Raw genomic sequence first — 20,427 nt, 5'->3', positions numbered from 1 at the left:
GAGGCCTGATGCACATATTCACTGAGAGACCCCCAGCAGGATGAAGGCACAATTGCCCACCCGCCCATTAATGCACTCTTCATCGGTGTTTCTTCACTTCCCCATACCCCATAGCGACTCCTGGGATTTCCTCCCACATAAACCCCTTGGATCCAAATTGTTTTCTCAGGGTCAGGTTACTACGTGTAATGCATGAAGCTCAAATATGAGAACTGCCTGGGAGTAAAAACATTTAATACTCTCTCTTCCAGACCTGAGGAGACTGACCGGCAGGATTTAAGAACAAGTTAATGGGAGCTGAAGGCAGAGAACACTAAGAGAGATTGTCGAATATTTTCTTTCCTCTTTTTGACGCAGCAAGTGGTAAAAACAACTCACACCTATCGTAAATCACTGTGTTAAGGGAAGAGCATCTTAAAAAGAACCTGTCCTGGGCACCAAATCAGAGTGTTCACTGAGGAAGAGCACAAATTGCCAGATACACAGCGCCTGCCCCATTTCTGTCTGTCCTCAGACTCCACCTCTGCCCATCCCCATTTCTGCAGTCTCCTCAGTTTCCTCACACCCTGTCTGCATCCACACTCCTGTCTGCCCCACAGTCAGCTGACACCCACCACTCCCTCCCTGGGAATGCACACTCGATGGTTTCGTGGGAGAAGGTCTGGGAGTCAAGACATCCACGTCCAACCTGCTGCCACAAAACCATGAAAGGAAATCCAGTGCCCCATTCACAGCCCCATCCTTACCACTGCAACATCCCACACCCAGCGGCCAGCACCCTCTCTCTGGCCACCAGAGTCTACTTTGCTGCCTGCAACACAGGCTGGCAGTATCAAAGAACCCTGGGATCAGTTCTCCACTGAGACTGTTGAGCTGTTGGATAAATAAGCAGCTCCCTCTCCCTCAGATGGGGACGACCCCGAGGCATATGCTCTCCACTGACCCCAGGGATCCCCAGGGGAACTGAGCCCCAGCTGCCCCCAGTGGTAACTGCATGGAAAATACTCCTGTGTCAGTTGACTTCCGTGTCTCACTTCCTGATCCCAAGTCAGTGTTTCCTGGGATCACCTTCCAAGTAAAGTACTTGCACTCACATCCTCCCCTGAGCACCTGCTTCTTGGGGAACCCAACCTAAGATAAGAGTGGTCAGGTCCCCTCTCCTCTCAGAGTCTCTAGTCCAGGATAGTCTCCTGTCCTCCCAAATGAGGGTACACAAGACAAGATGAGGTTCATTCAACACTTGAACACAGTAGAATAATGCATATTCATTTGATGATGATGATGATGAAAGATAAAAAGCTCAATATGGGAACATTATAGCTATCGTTTCTCCAGTGGTTTTTGCATGTCAGGAATTTGTTCTTGTCACCTGAGCTGGGTGACCATTGGTGAGATGGGATTTATTATCCCAATTCCCAGGTGAAGAAATCCAGGTTCAGGGAGTTTTAGGAACTAGCTCAAGGTCACAAAGAAAGTGATGGAGCTGGGATTTGAATCCCATTTGACCCCAAATTCTGTTTTCACACCCCTATATAAAACTCTTTCTAAATAAAAAACCATCATCTTGATGTCCAATGTTGTGGGTTATATACTGACTTTGGAGGGGAATTACCTTTCCCTAATTTCTTGCCTTGCAAACACCTATTTGTCTCCAACATTCAGCTCAGGCTTCAATGGATGATGGAAGAGCCACAACCCATGGTTGGGTTAAAATGCTCAAGCTCCCACTGGACCCCACACACGTGCCCCCAACCCTGCTGTGGTTCTCCTTTTATTTAACTAACTACCCCTCGCCTCCCTGTCTTACTTGAAATCCTAAGCCGAGAGCAGAGCTTGCCTAAAACACAGGACATAGGGTCTCTCCCTCAGAAAGACTTCAGGAAGTTTCCCAACTACATGTGCCAAAGACTTGGGACCCCTCGGGACACCACATAGCAAGAGGAATGATGATGACGATGATGACATCAACAAACCAAGAACTGACTATCGTGAGGACACAATGTATCTCTACACATCTCAGTAAAGAGGAAAAATGAAAGCACCACTTAGCAAACATGCCCCTTAGCTTTTCTGGGCCTCCATGTCCTCTTCTGGTGTCAGTGACCTCCACAGCCTTCCACCTCTGACAAGGGGTGACATTAGGGATGTCCCAGTGCCTGCAGGCCATCTCAGGGAGATAAAGGAGTATAAGATTCTCTCCAGGGACTTACACTAGAATCGGGAAGGCAAGGCTCTCAGACAACAGTATGCCCAGTTGGTGCCCGATTAGCTCAGACTGGAGGAAGTCAGAAAGAAAAGAATGAGTCGGAGCCATCGCCTATCTTTCCTTGAGATAAGGATTCCTATGAATGTGGTTTATTAGCAATGTTCCCAGGTGGGGGCTGGGAAGACTGGTAGAAGGTGAGGAAGTGGGAGTAGGATGAGAAGAGAGCCAGGCAAGGGTATGATATCAACCAAAGTGCCAGGAGAGTAACTTTGGATCAATACTGCAGGTTACATCCCAGAATCATCTGATCAGGGACAGGAGATTTGGGTTATTGACACCCCTAATAAGAGTGTAGGTTCCCAACTTATTCTCTGTACACAAAGTGGATTTGAGCACAAGGAGCTTGGGAAATATAGCTCTCCATGACCCAGAGCAGACCAGGGAGAAAGGTATGAATTGGGTCTGCAAGCAAACCAATGACAGGCACACCTGGTGACTTAGGAGACTCAGTCTTAGAGTCATAATGCTTGAGGTCTGGTCCCCAATTTATATTTCATGTTTTTAAAAAGGTAATTCAGAATTAACCAATGAGTTCTCAGAATTTCCTAAAATTAGAATCTGATTAAGGGGGATCAAATATATGGTGATGGAAGGAGAACTGACTCTGGGTGGTGAACACACAATGGGATTTATAGATTATGTAATACAGAATTGTACACCTGAAATCTATATAATTTTACTAACAATTGTCACCCCAATAAATTTAAAAAAAAAAAAAAGAATCTGATTGAATGTGGTTATGAGGTTCCAAGGTAGATGCTACTCTCTGCAACTGCACAGCTGGCTCAGCCAGGTGGTGTGCTCCTGGGAACTTCCGGCTCTGGCTTTTCAGTTCTCTGAAGTCCGTAAGGCCTGGCTTCTTCCCACTAGAAAGGGGATAAGAATAAGGTGTTTCATATGAAGATAGTTAGGGGACGTGGCTGATTACTGGAGGGAAAAACAAGTTAACCTGCCTCTAGGGTGGCATACAAGTGGGTCCTATAAAACCTTTTTAAGAAATTGTTAAAATGAAAGAAACACCTGGGTTTCCTCTGTGTGTTCTGGAACATCAATCACCTGGGACACAAAGCATCCTGGTGTCTCTGCACTGACAGAATTCTGGGGTAAGGAGAGCTGGGGGTGGGAGGTGGGGAGCCAGAAGAGCCTGGGCCACCCCAGGCCTGGTCTGAGTCTCTACAGTGATCGGGAAGGAGAGGTTTTGTCACCCGTCATGCTGGCTGCCCCTGGGAGGCCATGTCTGCCATGAATCATGGCATGGGTTTAGGTCCCACCTGCCGAAGAGTTAGCTGTGGAGAGTGGCAGCAGGGCACAGGTGAGAGGCTGGGACTCCAGCATGTCTACAGGGTCTCTGATCTTTCCCTCTGCAGGGCCTCCCAACGGAAGCCTTCAAGCAAACAGGGACCCCTTTTGTTCACTTCTAAACCTTGCTCAACCCAAGGTTCTGGGCCACCTGTAGGGCTTTTCCCACCTCCCATCACCTGCAGACCCCATCCTCAGGCCTCAGAGGTCTGAAAGTAGCCAACCCTTTTGCTACACATCCTCAGTCGATCCTGTTCATTGACAGTTGGCCCACAGCCTAAGCAGGTCTTCTCTCCTCTCTACCATTAAAACAGATGGCCCAGGACACCGTGAGCTAAACTCTGTTATGCTGGGGTCTTGATGTGTTCCTCCTTCCATCCTTCCCTGGAGAAATAAGACCTAAGCCAAGGAAATGATGTGTTGTTCATGGCAAGACTTTGAGCATATGACACCCAAGGGAAGAGATAGTTTGGGGTGAGGAAATCCCTCCGGAGTTATCAGTTATCAGGGCTGGTGGTTCTATAACTGGAAGAGTGTAGGAAGCACAGATCCCTTTTTAATCTTCCACAAGCTCTCCGGACATAGCACAGATGCTCCCCTGAGACCCAGACCCATCAGGCTGTGGCTGCTGAATCAGAGGACTCCGCAGTAGGGAGAGGCAGGATGGGGACCAGATGTCCAACATCTGTGCCAGCTGATGAACTAGTAACTAGTGTGAAATTCCCTTTCCTCGGTTCTTAGTGACTTTTTATTCAGATTAGAATCAAGTCAAGGCCAGTTGCAAGAATATTTCTTTATGATCCCAGTGCAGGCAAGTCTCTCTAAGTGAATAACCTCCCAAAAAATTACTACATTTGTGTTCTGCTTGAAAGCCAAGTGAATGTCTAAGTTCTGAACGCTTCTTCATTAAAGAAGAAAAAGGCACAGATAAGCTATACCTTGAATTATAAGCCATGACGGTGAGAGAACGCCTGAAATCAGGCAATGAGGCTCCATGGACTGGTTTGAAATGGCTGATATCACTGTACAATATGTTACCATCAAAGGTACCAAGGTGGGGTGCATTCCTCAACCCTATCACCACCATCCATCCTGATGGAGTCTCCCTGTGCATTATTATCACCTTGGTGAGTTTCACCATCTTCTTCCCCTTCATAATGAGAAATGTCATCACCAATGACATCAATCATCTCCCCCGTTCCACTCAACATTGAAGTTTGGCTCAGTATCTTCTCCTCTGGGCAACTTTTCCAGCCCATCTTTTCAGGCACAGTTGGTTGTTCCCTCCTCAGTGCTCCAAAATGGCATGCTCCTGTGTGGTTTATTTGTGGGTCCATCTTCCCAATGGTCTGTGAGTTTCCCTAGCACTGAACTGATTTTCAATCTTTGTCTCCCTAGCATCTAGAAAGTACCTAGAAGATAGCAGGTTTTCAAAATTCACTTACAAAATGAAAGACTGAGAAAATATTTCAGCAATATGGAGCTTATTTCTACCTTCAAATTCCACTTGCTCTGTCTACACGGTGCTAAGTGAATCCATCCATTTCTCCCTACCCTCCCTGCTACAGCTGCGGTCCTGGGACAAATGACAATGCTTATGTCCTCTCTTTTGTATCTTCCGACCCCCAGCAAGTGGCCACTTCAAGATGTGGTCTGTCTGAACAAGAAAGAGCAGCTATAGGAGGTATTTGAGAATAAACACCAACAAGGCTTAATAGCAGACTGGACATAGAAAATAGAAATGGGAGGGAAACCAGGTGACCAGAAGGCTGCAGCTGACACTGACAGGACAGTCAAAAGAAGACCTGAGGACAGGATGGGGGAAAAGGTGAGTTCAGTTGAGAACAAGTTGACTTTAGGAGGTCAGCAGTGTTCAGGTTTCCAACAGGTCCATGGAAATACACGATATTAACCCAAGAGAAGTGGTTTGCCCAGAGCTGGTCATGTATAATTTAGAGTCACCCACATTGAGATGAAAATTAAGCTTTGCACAGTCGCAGTATCGTAGCCAATGAGGTTTATCCGAGGCACGATTATTGCTAATTGAGATGAAAATTGAGGGCGTACAATACTATCCATTTGAGAATTCCAAGGACAAGAGAGTGGGCCAAGGAGAGCAAAGCACCATCATATACTGGAGGCAGAGTATTGGGGTGAGAACCCCAGGAACAAGTCAATATAACAGTGCCATATTAGAACTTAAAATAAAAGGAAAAATCAGGACTACTGATCCTATCTTTACTTAAAATTTTTATATTTTATTCATCATAGGTTTTTGTATTGATTTTCATTTTTTAAAAACATTTCATTAAAATCTTACTTATCTGAAGACATAAGAAAGAATATAACAGACCAGCCACGTCCTTCTTGAGAAAAGGAGACCTAAGGCAGTAAGTCCCATGGATAGAGCCCAAGCCCTGGGTCTCACCTGCCTGAACTCAAATCCCGTCTCTAACTTCTAAGTGTCTGATCTCAGGCTGGTCACTTCACTCTCCTAAACTTGGTGTCGTCACCTGAAAAATAACTCCCTTCTGGCAAAGTTGTCACAGTGCCTGCCCTACATAAGTGATTCCCAAAGATTTGTCCCTAGCCTGAGTACTTCCAGTGGTGAGGAGGAAAATGAGGAGGCTGGACAGAGGAGATGACAGAGTGAGGGGCTCAGGGAGGGGAGAGAGGCAGCACAGCCAGAAAACCAGGTTCCACCCTTTCCACAACTGGCAGATGGACAGAGACACACAAAATTGAGAAACTCCATCCGCTGTCCACATTTTATATATTGCATTCCACTCTATTTTTTAATATCTATGACTTTCTTTCCTTTCTGTGGGACATAGAGAATCAAAATTTTCACTCCCACAAGGTGGGAAAGGCCTTGTGCTAAGAAGAGCTGTAGCCTGACCGATATCTCTCCCATCTCTGTACTCTGGATGCAGCACCACAGTCCTTTTGATCAGTGCCCTGGAGGTGACAACCCACAGCTGCTCCTGCGTGGCTCCCAGAGGACTAGGGAGAGGCCAGGTGGGGGAGGGGGGCTCTGCCATCATTTCCTTCCCAACCATCACTTTTCAGAAGCCTGGAGCTCCCCAGCAGTTTTTCCCTGGTGGAAAATGTCCATGTTTGGTGTCTGCCTAAAGGAGAATCTCTATGGAAAGTTTGAGAAAGATTCCCTCTGGCTGGGGATGTGAAAAAAGCCTGTGCCTTTCCCATTTGGAAAAAAAGAAAAGAACATACTTGAGACGTGGTTATTTTTGTCTCAGATTTAGAAGGGGCTGACTTGAACAGTGGTCACTCAGCCTGCATTCCCATCGCTCTTTTGGTAAAAGTAGATGGAACAGGCCACACAGAGGTGATACCAACCCCAAAATGCTCATGTCTCTTCTCAAGAATTTGGGTGTGTTTTTTTTCTTTTTAATAGATATGGCCTACAAATAATACAGTACACAAATCTTAAGAATCTTATATATGCAGCTTGATGAATTTTTATAGATATATATAACCATGTAACTACCACCCAAATCAAGACAGAAAACATTTCCAGTACCCTGGGGCGCCTCCCTCGTGCCCCTTCCCAATCTGTCAGCTCCCAAATCTAACCAATTAGTGTTACCTAGTCTTAAATTCCTTATGAATGGAATCATACAGTATGTATGCTTGACATTTTGTTTCAGTCACTCAACATAACATCTGTGAGATTCATTCATGCAGTCACTTATTATATTAGTTTGCTAGGGCTGCCATAGCAAAATTCCTCAGACTGAGGGGCTTAAACATCAGAAATGTATTTTCTCACAATTCTGGAGGCTGGAGAGATCAAGGTATTGGCAGGGTTGGTTTTTTCTGAGGCTTCTCTCCTTGGCTTGTAGCTGGCTGTCTTCTCCCTAGGCTTTCACATGGTCTTCCCTCTGTGTGTGTCTCTGTATCCTAATTTCCTCTTCATATAAGAACACCAGTCATATTGAATTAAGGGCCCCCCAAATGACCTCATTTTAACTTAATTGCCTCTTCAAAGATCTTATCTCCAAAGAGTCACCTAAAGTACTGGGGGCTAGGACTTCAACATATGAATTTGGAGAGGGGGAGATAATTCAGCCCATAACACATATAATACTGGTTTGTTTGGTTTTATTTATTTATTTATTTATTTATTTATTATTGCCGAATTGTATTCCACTGTGTGACTCTACCATAATTTATTTATTCATTCTCTTATCAATAGATAATTTGGATTATTTCCAGTTTGGCACTAGTACAAACATTGCTGCTATCAGCATCTCTAGCACATGTCTTTCAGTGAACGTATGTGCTCATCTCCGGTGCATATACACCCAGGAGTGGAATTGCTGCATCATAAGCTGTGAGTATGTTGGTTTTAGTAGCTACTGCCTAACGTTTTCATAACGTCGTTGTACACTCCCACGAGCAACCTATGAGAGGTCTGGATGCTCCACACGTTTGCCAATACTAGTATTACCACTCCCTTGTATTTAGTCTCTCAAAGAATCTTCAAGATGGTTTCAAAGCAAGTCTGTCTGCAAAATCTATGCTCCTGGGAATTGTGGAGAGCAGATGCCATCCGTGGATAACTCCAGTTTCCTTTGGGCTGAGAGCTCTGATCTATCTCCACCCCACTAGAGTTCAGGAAATCCCTGTCTTGGAATTTTTAGCAGGACGTTTCCTCAGTTGGGACTAGCACAGCATGAGGAAGTGGGAGAGGCGTAAGGCCAGTAATTAACTGACTGAGGGAGGAGAATTATGACAGGAAGCCAGGAGCAAGATGCAGTGAAAAGAGTTGTTTCAGGCCATGTGGGGAATGAGGCTATGTTTGTACCAGTCAGAGAGAGAGAGCTTAGAAAAGCCCCTGCAAGATTGTCTGATGTTTCCTTACTGATGGTTCTGGCCAGGCTTTTGTAAAAAAGAAATTCTCAGAGTCCCTCTCACTGGGGCTCCACTAGGACGCTTCTGGAAGAGCAGACCCTTCCAAGCAGAGTTATCACCCTGAAGGTAATGGATTCAGGACAGACCCTCCACTCTCCAGTTTCCTCCCCCACCCCACCTACCCTAGACCTTGAAATTCCCACAGAGCTTCATTTCCCTGGGCTACAACGCTGTCTTTCCTGGTGTCTTCAAACCTCCTGTCTAGATATAAGGGAAACAGGAAGATAATCATGACTTATCAAGATCCCCAAATGCAAGTCTGGCTCCTCAAAACCAGCAGCAAGGGGGACTGTTGAGAAAAACATAAAGCAAATTCTTATCTTATTCCTTAGACCAAATTGAAATCCACATGAAGTAAATTTTTAAGTGTAAAAAAGAAACCACGGAAGTATTAAAAGGAAAAAATTGGTTAATGTATTTATAACCCTGAAGTGCAAAGTCCTTTCTAAACAAAAAGAAGAAAAGAAAAAAAAAAACAGAAGCCATGAAAGAAATGATTGATACATACAACTACCTAAAAATTTAAAAATTTAAATCATTTGAGGGATAAAAAATACCATGAAGAATATGAAAGAAAGAAAGAAAGAAAGAAAGAAAGAAAGAAAGAAAGAAAGAAAGAAAGAAAGAAAGAAAGAAAGAAAGAAAGAAAGAAAGAAAGAAAGAAAGAAAGAAAACTGGGGGTAAAATTTGGAACATATTTTTCAAAGGGCTGATTTTCCAAAAAAAAAAAGAAATTTGTGCAAATCAAAAAGGGCCTAATAACCTCACAGAAAAAAATAGAGGAAAGTTTAAAAACAGGAGGTTACCAAAGAAGAAATGCAGATGTCCAATATACATAAGAAAAAATGCTTCACCTTAATTATAAATAAGTAAATGCAAATGAAAACAATACAATATCTTTTTTAAATGACTGTACTACCAGGAATGCAAACATTTAACAGGAGCGAGTAGATGGGAGTTTGGGAAAACAGGCATGCATGTACACTATTAGTGGGAGTGTGTATTGATGGACCCCTTCTGGAGGACAATTTGGCAGCACCACCAAATTTTACAACTCATATAGCATTTGATCCAGCAATTCCACTGTTAGCGAATTAACCTCCAGATATACAAACATAAGTGGCCAATACGTATGTTCAAGATGCTCATTACAGCTCTGCTTTGTAGAAGTGAAAAACTAGAAACAATCTAAATTTCAATCAATAGGGAAATGGGCAAATACATTGTAGTGTATGTATTGTAATAGAATACTCCATGCCTGTAAAAAGAAAAGAATTAGGCAGACCTAATGTGTAATGATATAAATAAGTCTCCAAGATATATTAAGTAAAGAATGCAATTCACTAAATAATGAGTGAGCCTTACATAAATAAAAACCTTGAAAGTATCACAGGAGTGTTTTTAGCTACAAATACTCAGAAACCTGAGTAACAGTGGCTTAAACAATAAACACATTTAATTATCTAATATACCGTATTTCCCCGAAAATAAGACCTAGCCAGACCATCATCTCTAATGCGTCTTTTGGAGCAAAAATTAATATAAGACCCTATATTATATTATATTATATTATATTATATTATATTATATTATATTATATTATATTATATTATATTATATTATACCAGGTCTTATATTGTATTATATTATATAAGACCCAGTCTTATACTAAAATAATACCGGGTCTTATATTAATTTTTGCTCCAAAAGACGCATTAGAGCTGATGGTCTGGCTAGGTCTTATTTTCTGGGAAACACGGTAACAAGAAACCTCTTATCAAGGACCTGTGTTTCTGCTCCTCCATCGCAGGCTGTTTGATCTCTCATTGTCCCTTTCTGTTACAAGATGGCTGCCTCTGCTTTAGGCACCACATGCACATTAAAGGCAAGGAGAAGGTAGATTTAATGCCATGGTATGTGCTCCTCATGCCTGTCTCTTATAATCATTGGTCAGAACTGTGTCACATGACCCCCTCTACCATCCAGTTGCAAGGTTTCTGGGAAAGTCAGTATCTAGCAAAAAAGGAACATATTACCATGATTGGCTTAGTTAACCGTGATTTGTATTCAGAGGCTGAGCACATTGCCACCCTAAACAAACTCCTCAATAGGAATTATCTGGATGACGATCCATATTATATTAGAATAACAATCAATTATTTTAAGCATAATTGTAAAAATGTTTTAAATGAATAGGTGAATAAACTATCAAACAGGCTAGAGGTATGCCCATCTAGTTGGCTTTATTGAGAGCTAAGGATAGATGATAACCCATATGTTAGTGACCCCAGGTGGGAACAATTCAGAGGCTCTGCCATGAGAGAAGATGAAACAGCAATTCTCAGAAGGGCACAGTGTTTGTTTTAAGCTCCCAGACCATCCCAAAGGGCTACTATAGGACCCAAAATTTACCAATAGCCTGATCTTTTTTGAGGACATAGGTTGGATCCATGTCTCCTTCAAGGTGCTAGGGGTAACCCCCAGGAACCAAGTTGTTGCCTTGTCTAAGATGCTGAGTGACTCAACAAGTGACTTCTACTTAGCCCAAGATACTGACTAGCGTCCCCTGCTGGAGAAAGCAGTGATCTCACAAAATGCTCGAATCAGAGCAGGATCTGGGTCCCTGCAAAGCTCTCACACTTTCTAGCAAATCTCTTCATCTTAATGGTACTCAATTCCTTCATTTGTTAAATGGGGCAAGTGGATCATCTATAATCTCAAAGGCCCCATCCAGGTCCGTAAGGCAATAGTTCTAAACAAACGTTCTCCCTCCACCACGGCCTCGATGAAATTCACTCTCAGAGATTGGGTCCAACACATTTAGACTCAAATCCCAGCTCCCCACTTACGAGCTCTGACCTTGTGCAAGTTATTTAACCCCTCTGAATTCATTTACTGATGTAAATAGAAAAAGTAATACTTCGATGGTGAGGTTTTCTACCTGGTTTCTACTCCAGCTCAACCTACTCTGTCTGGGATCCCAAGTGGCCTCCATGTTACCAAACCCAGTGGGCACTCTTACCTGTTTGCAACATCTGACAGTGTCCCTTACATCTTCCTCTCCTCCTTGAAGCTTTCTTCTTTCTCCCCTTCTTTGTCTCTAACCTTTCCTGGCATTCTCCCCTAACCCCAGTCACTGCTTTCTCATTCTCCCTTATGGCATCTTCTGTAACCCTTTAAACGCCGATATTTTTAAATACATAAAAAGATGCTCAACCCCACTCATAATACAAGGAATTCAAATTAAAACAATGAGAGATCATTTTTCACCCATCAGAGCAACAAAACATGAAGAGTTTGGCAGTAGTCTGTGGGCAGTGATGTAGGAAAACAGGCATTCTTGTGCATTGTAGACATGTAATTGGTAAAAAAAAAAAAAAAAAAAAAAAAAAAAAAACCTTTAGAGGGGAATTTGACACAATCAAAATGCTAAATATATGAAAGGATTTAATCCAGCAATTCCATTTATAGGAATTCGTACTAGAGATAAAACTACCAGACATATATCTAATACCCATTCTCTCCTTCTTTACAACAGAATCTGATTTTATTGGCAGAGCAATGAGCTAAACTAAAAGACATTTCCCAGCCTCCCTTGAGATAGGGATGGTTGCTTGACACAAGTCTGACCAATGAGATGTAAGCAAGAAAATTTTGGGAAGGTTTCCAAGGAAATCCCCTTAAAAGAATAACAGATTCAGCTAATGGTACCCTTCTCCCCTTTGTTGTCTTCCCTCCCGCCTCCTGCCTGGAATGTGGATGTGGGGATGTGGTGGCTGGATCTGGAGCAGCCATCTTGTAAGCATAAAACAAAAGGACATGAAGACCTTGCCTTGATATCATTGAGTCACTAAACTAATGCCAGCATTTGCCTACCCCAAATTTCTTATGACAAAAAATAATCTCTATATTGTTTGAATCTCTGTTGTTTGAGTTTTCTCTTACATACAGCCAAACTTAATCCCTAAATGGTGTTTGTATGTACAAAGATATTTTTGCAGTATTGCTTATATAACAAAAGCCTGGGAACATACTGAATTCCCACTGATAAGGAGCTGGTTAATTAAATTATGGGATATGCATGTGATGGAATATTATGAAGCTGTATAAAAGAATGAGGGAGTTTTTTAGTACTAATAAGGAATAGTCACCAATATATTTAGCTAAGTTTTCAAAGGAAGATGTAGAAAAGTAAACAAAATGTGCTAACATTTATATACAATTGCTTTATAGGCTTAGAACATTTCCAGAATATATAGGAGACTGGTATGCCTCGGGGGCTGGGGCCTGGGTTCCTAGGGATCAGGAGTAAGGGAGGCTCGCCATTCATCATTTACCCTCATATTGTTTGAATGGTCACCATGTGCATATTTTATCTTCCCAAAACGTCAATTAGAGTTGTACTACTGCATCAAAGAGAGACAGAGAGGGAGAGAAAGAGAGAGAAGAGGGAAAGCCAGTGATTTCTATGACATTCTTTTCCCTTTGTTCTTTTCACTGAATGACCCCAACCTATGGACTCAACTGCCACATATGTTAATGGGCCCAAGCTTGAATATTCAGTTGAGCTAATAAATGCCATACTTATCTATCTGACCGTCCCCTGGACATAGAAGTCCCACAGGCACCCAAATTCAGCACGCCCAAACCTGCAATCCTGGTCCTCCACCTGTGGTCTCAGTAAAGTGCTCCAGCCTTCATCTAGAGATGCCTACTCAGTGGCATTGCCATCTGTGAGAAGAGGAACTGCTCCAAGTCAGGCTTTCTACCCTCTGTCTCAAACTTCCCCCTCTCCCATCTGGCTTCCGTGGTCTCCCTAGAGATCCTGCACTAATCAGACCTTCCAAGAAAATAACCAGATGCCCAAACCCCCATTAGAGGCAGCTTCCTTGCTCCTCTGTAGCAGGCACCACTCTCATCACTTCTTGTTCACTGTCTTCCCACTGAGACTGGAATTCCCATGGGAAGAGGGACCACTTCTGTGTTTTTCTGTGTTAAATTCATTGTTTTGATAGTAGGATCTGATAGTAGGGGTCACATACCAACTGCACAAGCTAAAAGATGTGGCCATTGTCTCATATCCAGTCATGTCCCATCCATTCAACTTCCCCCACTAGCTCCAAAACTGTTCACTTCTCTCTTTCTCCGAAGCCACTGTCCTAATGTAGGACGCATCGCTTCTCCCGGAAATCATAGCCACCGTCCTCAACAGGACTTCCTAAGTCCAGGTTGGCCCCTTGGACACTGACGTCAGAATGGAATATGTCAAATGGTCGTCATGTCATGTCACCCACCAAACAAATAATAATAACAAATAAATGATCGCAGAGCCTCACTGTTGTGTGCAGACCCTTTTATAGCCCCAGGACCTCCAAAAGGCCCTCCCACCCTTGCCACACACTTCTGAACCTGTCTCAAAGCTTTGGAATCAGTCACAAAGAACCATTTATATTTCCTCGAAAATGTTAATGCTTCAAATCTCGGTCTGCACACACATTCCTGCTACATGGAACACTGCCACCATTTCCCAACACCACCTTTTTATTTTCCTTTTAGTTATATCCTTGAAACTTAGCTCAAAGATGACCTCCTCCAGGAAGCCATCCATGACACCCAGCCTGACAGAGGTGAGTGTCCCCCCTCCAGACTGAGTTCTTGGAGGAAGGGGTCACATCTCATTTGATTTATATCCCTCATGTCTATTAAAGTGTCTAATACATGGAAGGCTCTCAGTAAATGTTTGTTGAATGACTGAACGAATGAACGAATGAATGGGTTTTCGCTGGAATAAAGTAAGCCATGTGTAAATTACTCAATACCATACCAGGTACCTAACTACCCAACAAAGTAACGTTCATTTCTTCCTTCCACTCTCCTGTCACTCAATTTTCCCTGGTCTTTGGAGCCTGTGTGTACAAGTGGGGTGCCCTTGACAGGAAGGATGCATATGCTGCTGGTGCCTGGCCCCACCTGCTCCTAAAGGACATCCCCTTCTCACCTTTCTTGCTCAGTGATCCTGAGGGTCCCCAGAGAGTCTTACAAACCAACTCATCTCCTATCTTCACCAAATCACATCTGCCATGTGTTTCCTCTTTTGCCCTAGCCCCACCTCCAGGACCCACAGAGCCAGTCTCCCAGGCTCACAGGACAGTGCATAGGACTCTGTCCAGAGCGCTGTCTCAATGCTGCTTCGCTAATGCTCACAGCCCCTCAGACTCAGCCCGTGAGGGGAACCCCAGACCACACTGCCCTGTCCATCCTGTCTTCCCTGCTCCCCCACCTAGGCCCCTTCCTCCCACATCCTCGGTGGGGCTTCCTTACAGCCCATGGCCTTCCCAGCAGGGGCAGCCCATAAGCTCTAGGTAGCCCCTTTCCCTCCTTCTTCTCCTGGACTCCAGGCATAGCCCAGACTTCTCTGAGTCCATTTCTGCCCTTCGGGCCTGGCATTGGTTCCCAGGACTCTAACTGTGCAACTGGGAGCTGGATCCCCACAGCCGCCAAGAGGCCAGACTAGACCTAGTTTATTCCTATCACTGCTTCCCTCTAAATCTGAACCATGATGAAGGGGGTGGGGGGAGGTGCAGGGAAGAAAAAAAGAAAAAGAAAAACAGAGAAAGAGAGAGGAAAACCATAGGAACAGGACGTCCTTTTCTGTTGCCTCTCCAATTCTGTCAGGGGCTTAGTCCATAAGAGTCTTTAATTGGTCAAACTATGTGTTTTTCACTGAAAGAAAATGTCACACATGAAATATGATTCACATTTGGCACAGCAGGCAAGAGGAGAGGGACCTCGCCTTTGTCAGGCCCTTCAAAAGGAAATTGGGTTGGGGTGGGAAGGGGAGGGCCCAGAACCCCCATGATCCCCAGGAGAATAAGGACATATCCCCAGGGGCACCCTAGAGGCTATGCCTTGTGTCAGGCCACAGTGGCCAGTACCACCTGCCCTCACTTTCCAGCTGGGCAACCAGTGCTGACTTCACACCAGCCTCCTGCACCCTGAATATGGAGGGGATGGGGAGCCTGCAGCGTGAGAGCATGGGGGCCACAAGCTGAGGAGACCAGGAGGGAATTTCCATTCCCCAAGCAGAGAGGCAGTGCAAGCTGCAGGGACAGGAGCAGCAACTTCTGTTCTGCCCACACCCGCTCCCTTCTCCCATCTCACTCCACACTCAACAGCACCCCATTTAGATCGAGTCTGAAGTCCCTCCAAACAGGGAAGGGGCTCCCTGTCTACTGGGAGACAACAGGTAGAGACAAGATTTGTCGAAAAGACAAAACGTAGTCAATTCAGTGCACATCACAAACTCAGGACCCACTCCCTCTGGTACATTTCAGGAGCTCCCAGATGAACTCACCACCTCACCCAAACCTGCCCCAACTGAGGTGTGGAGCTGTACCATGAGAACTTCATTTCACTGAGCTGAGGTCTAAACCCCCCCACACACACACACACCCGGGGAACGGGCATGTCAGTTCCCTGCAAGGTTTTGGTAAGAAGAATAGGGTGTGATCACGAGGGCATGAAATCCAATGTGTGTGGATGATGACAGTGATAGAAGGAGAGGAGAAGGAGGGCAGGAAGGTGTGTGGAGAAAGGTGGAGGAAAGAAAGCTCCAGAGAAGTAGAAAGGAAAAGATTGGAGCCACAGCCCAATCAGCCCAACTTCCCAGTAGGTCACAGAGGCCCAGGAACAGGGTGGACCAGAGCAGTCAAGAAAGCCTCCCTGGAGGAGGCAGGATTTGAGCAGTCCTCTAAGGGAATTTCAACGGAAAGCAAACATCTCAGGCTGACATCCAGGGCCAAAGCAAGAGGAAGCACTGTCTGAAAAAGGCTCCAGTAAAAATGAATGCATTTCACCTGAGAAGAGCAAGGCCCGGGACGGTGTTCTTTGGCAATCAGTTTCTTATATCCATGAGCAAAGAGCTGGATCCCAGGGAGGGGAGGTGGGGGTGAGGAGGATGGAAATAATGGGCCAGGGGGAGGGAGAAGCCAGCAAGATGAAGCCAGAGCAAGTGAGCTGGCGGAGGCGGGGAGAAGGAGAAATGTGCCCAGAGGCCAATGGGAGCTGTTGGAAAGGTTGGCATGGCAGAACAGGAAGCCAGAAGGGACCCTGAAGACCATGTGTACCCGCCTCACGGCTGTGCCAGCCACCAGACCTAAGAGATGAGCAAATGAAGTGTCCTGCAGTCTTTTTAACGTGCCCGGAGTCATAGGGCCCCTGCAAGTCCTGTGATTACCTCTGATCTCATCAAGGTCTCCGTCTCAGGGTGGCATCAAATGCCCTGATGTTTGCTTTCTTCTTCAGAACCTGATATCCTGAACCCTAACTGGCCCTACTGAAACAAATGTTCTCAAGGATCTCTGCCCCAACCTCTTGCCATGGAGGCCCCACCAGACATCTTGCTCTTTCTCTCTCTCTCACCCCCCCAACAATGTGGAAAAAGCCCCAAACAAGGAGTCCAGTTCTGATCAGGGCTGAGGAAACGCCGGCACCCACCTCTGGGCCTCTATGTCCTCCATAAGAAAAACGGGAGCCATCACACCAGCCCTGCCTATGTCACTTGGCGCTTTAGGATGGAACGAGGTAAATGCACAAGAAAGCTCTTTGGAAACTTTCAAATGTTGCGAAGGTTTATTATGATTATTATTCATGTCTGATTTCGCCGCCTCTTTGGAGCCCCAGCTCAAGTTGGTGCCTACACGATGCCAAAACAACCAGTCAAATCCATCAAAAAGTCATTCAATTGAGTGGGAAAAAATGTAGGCGGCTCTGTTCATGCTATCAAAAAGTAAAGCCACCAGCATATCACTGGTGTTTTTGAAAATGTGCAGTGGGTTTTCTCAGCACTGTTTTTGAGTTTTTCTAGGGTTTTCACCTCCTATTAACCAAAAAAAAAATGACTATGGAAAAAAATCAAGCCCCTCAGCTGTTTCCCAGGACTGGGTATGGCCTGAAGATACTGGGCTTAGGGGAGGGCGGGGAGACAGAAATTCTTGCAGGGAAGAGCCATCTTGACCCCCTCATTCACAGCAGGTCTTAGGCCAGTGGGTTATTTCTGTTGACAAGGCCACTTTCTCCAGCTGAGAAGCAATTTTAGAAGGTCCTCACATGGGTTAGGGAGAAAGAAGGAGCTACCTGGACAGTTAGTCAAACCAGCAAAAGCGGAAGGAACCCTGGTCCTGACCACGAGGTCTGGCACCCAGGAGATAAAGACCAGGGAAGGAGGGCTTGGCATCTGGGAGGAGAGAAGATTCTAAGATAAGAACATGTTTTTAAACATCACTGTCCCAAGAGGGTTGTTTCAGAATGGCAAGTAGCTCAAACCATTTCATTTTACTCCCTGTGAGCAATCCCACTAGCGTTTTGCTGCGGGGAAAGATGAAATCTCCTTTTCAAGAGGAGGCTTGGCTATTATCCACGTGAGTTTTATTCACGCAGACCTCTCCAGCACACCATTCTCATCAGGAGGTATCTGCCTCTAAAGTGAACTTTCTGAATGGAAATAGAGAAGATGTATGAGTGAAAACCAAGTGGTATCCTGAATTTAATTCTATCAGTTAACAAGTTTTCCCTGAGCTGCCATGCATTCCCAATCCTTTACAAGAGGTGGGAGGGAGGTGGGGGAGGGGAAGAGGAAGGGGAAAGTGGAAGAGCAGCAAGTATGAGAAGGGCTGAACAAGGTCCATGCCATAGGGAGGTAGGAGTTCAGAGTCAAGAATGGGCTGGAACTGTCCCCACAGACAAAATAGATCTTCAGATAATATTTGCAATGAGATTTGGGGAAACATTAAATTGTCTCTATCCAAATATATATCTCGATGATTATTAGCATACTGTTTGAAATGAGACTCAAAAGATGATTAATGTAGTAGATGTTGTCAGTGCTCCACCTGTCTCCCCTTAGGACCACCTGTTTCACACCTTCCACCTGCCAGCACCTACCACTCTTTTTCTTGGAAGCTCCCTTGAGCGGCTGGAGCTCTCCCTGCATGAGTAGAGGGCAGCCGACAGCAACAAAGAATTAACACCCACCCCAGCAGCCACACCAATGGCTGATAGGAATGTGTGTATAGATACCTCAACTCACCTCCCTCACACCACCCATGGGAGACGTGAGGTTCCTGTTCTTCCACAGTCTCTCAGAGCTCCCAGAGGGAGTAAGCCCCAGTTGCCCACAGTGGCTTGATAATTCACCTTTACTGGCTGCCTTCCCTAATCTATCTCCCTTCCCTACTCCTCAACCAGTGATTCCTGCGCTCATATCCCAAACAAACTACTTGCACTCGAATCTTTGTCTCAGGGTCTACTTCTTGGAGAACTCTAATTGCAATTCTACATATATTTCTATCATCCTTTCCAGTTTAATTTCATATATTTTACCCTATTTAATTTTCCAGCAGCCTAAGGAAGTAGGAATTGTGCTCATTTTTCAGATGATGGAATAGATACCCTGAAAATTAAGGTAACCAGCTGACGCTCACATATCAAGTGACTGACATACCCTGGGTTGTGTCTAATGTTCTATTTGCTAACTCTTGGTCTGATACTCTCTCCACCACACTGCCTCGGTCTTACCTTTGTCTAAATAAACTCTGCTCTATAATGTGGCCCGAACGTCCATGTTGGCAGTGTCCTGACAGGAGGGGTGTATGAAATGATACATTTCCTAAGACTGCATACCTAAGCTATAAATAATGTATTCCCACCACCTTTGCATATGAACAACAGCTCAATGATGCCAAAAATTGTTGGGTTGCAATCTTAGAACTTTGCTGCTATAAAACTGAAAACAACAAAGGAACAAGACAAACGAATGAAGAAACAAAAACTCATAGACACAGACAATAGTTTAGTGGTTACCAGAGGGTAAGGGGGGTGGGGAAGTGGTAGATGAGGGTAAAAGGGATCAAATATATGATGATGGAAGGAGAACTGACTGGGTGGTGAGCACACATTGTGATATATAGATGCTGTATTACAGAATTGTACACCTGAAACCTGTGTAAGTTTACTAACAATTGTCACCCCAATAAACTTTTTAAGAAAAGAACTCCGCTGCTAAATAATTCCCAAAGTAGTGGAAATTATCTGTGACTATTAATAGAGGCATAACATTTATTATTGAGAAATAATGGGTAAACAAAGACAAACTTTTCTGTTTTGTTTTTTTACTAAACTAATGGGCTTTATAAATTCAAAAAGAAGTAGGTAGTCTATAGCACTTTGCAAGCATGCATCTATCTTTCAGAGCATATCCATCACAGACTCCCAAGGCAATGATAGACATAACATCCACTTAAGATGTGCTGCTATAACATTTACCCCACTTTCTTTATCAGGGAGAAATCTGAGTCCAGACTGAATTACTTTTCTCGGTATACCCAAAATATGAAATTTTCACCAGGCTATGTTGAAATATCCAGTTCTCACTCAGACTGAGACAATGTAGACACATCAGTTCACCTCACGTGCACGTCTTTGGGATGAGGGAGGAAACCGGAATACCTGGAGAAAACGCACAGAGGTGGGAGAACATGCACACTCCACACCATCAGTGGCCCCAGCCAGGAATCAATTTTTTTCTCATCAACATTATAACAAAATGACTTTGAATGAAACGACATTATTCGAGGACCTGCTATACAAGATAGTGTGTATAACTTACTACCTTTGTATAAGACAAAGAAAGGAAAGAAAGTGTGTGTGTGTGTGTGTGTGTGTGTCCAAAAGGAATTACTAGTTCGGGCTGCTATGATGAAAATACCATAGAATGCATGGTATTACAATCCCTAATCCTTAAATTTGCTAATCAACTGACCTTAAAACAAGAAAAGTATCGTTTTAAAACAACAGGTATTTATTTCTCGCAGTTTTGAAGGCTGGAAAGTTTAAGATCAAGGTACCAGCAGAGCCAGCCTCTGGTGAGA

General features: G+C 44.3%; 1 pseudogene; it reads left to right on the top strand.

Moving 5' to 3' along the window:
- Nucleotides 1–5,547: 5,547 nt before the first annotated feature.
- LOC141568421 (U4 spliceosomal RNA) lies at nt 5,548–5,615 on the top strand (annotated as a pseudogene).
- The last annotated feature ends 14,812 nt before the right edge of the window (nt 5,616–20,427 follow it).

Source organism: Rhinolophus sinicus, chromosome 13, assembly GCF_057876585.1.
Source record: "Rhinolophus sinicus isolate RSI-liver-muscle chromosome 13, RSI-T2T, whole genome shotgun sequence".
Classification (NCBI taxonomy): Eukaryota; Metazoa; Chordata; class Mammalia; order Chiroptera; family Rhinolophidae; genus Rhinolophus; species Rhinolophus sinicus.
Note: the sequence above shows the minus strand (reverse complement) of the source record. Positions and strands in the feature narration are given on the sequence as shown.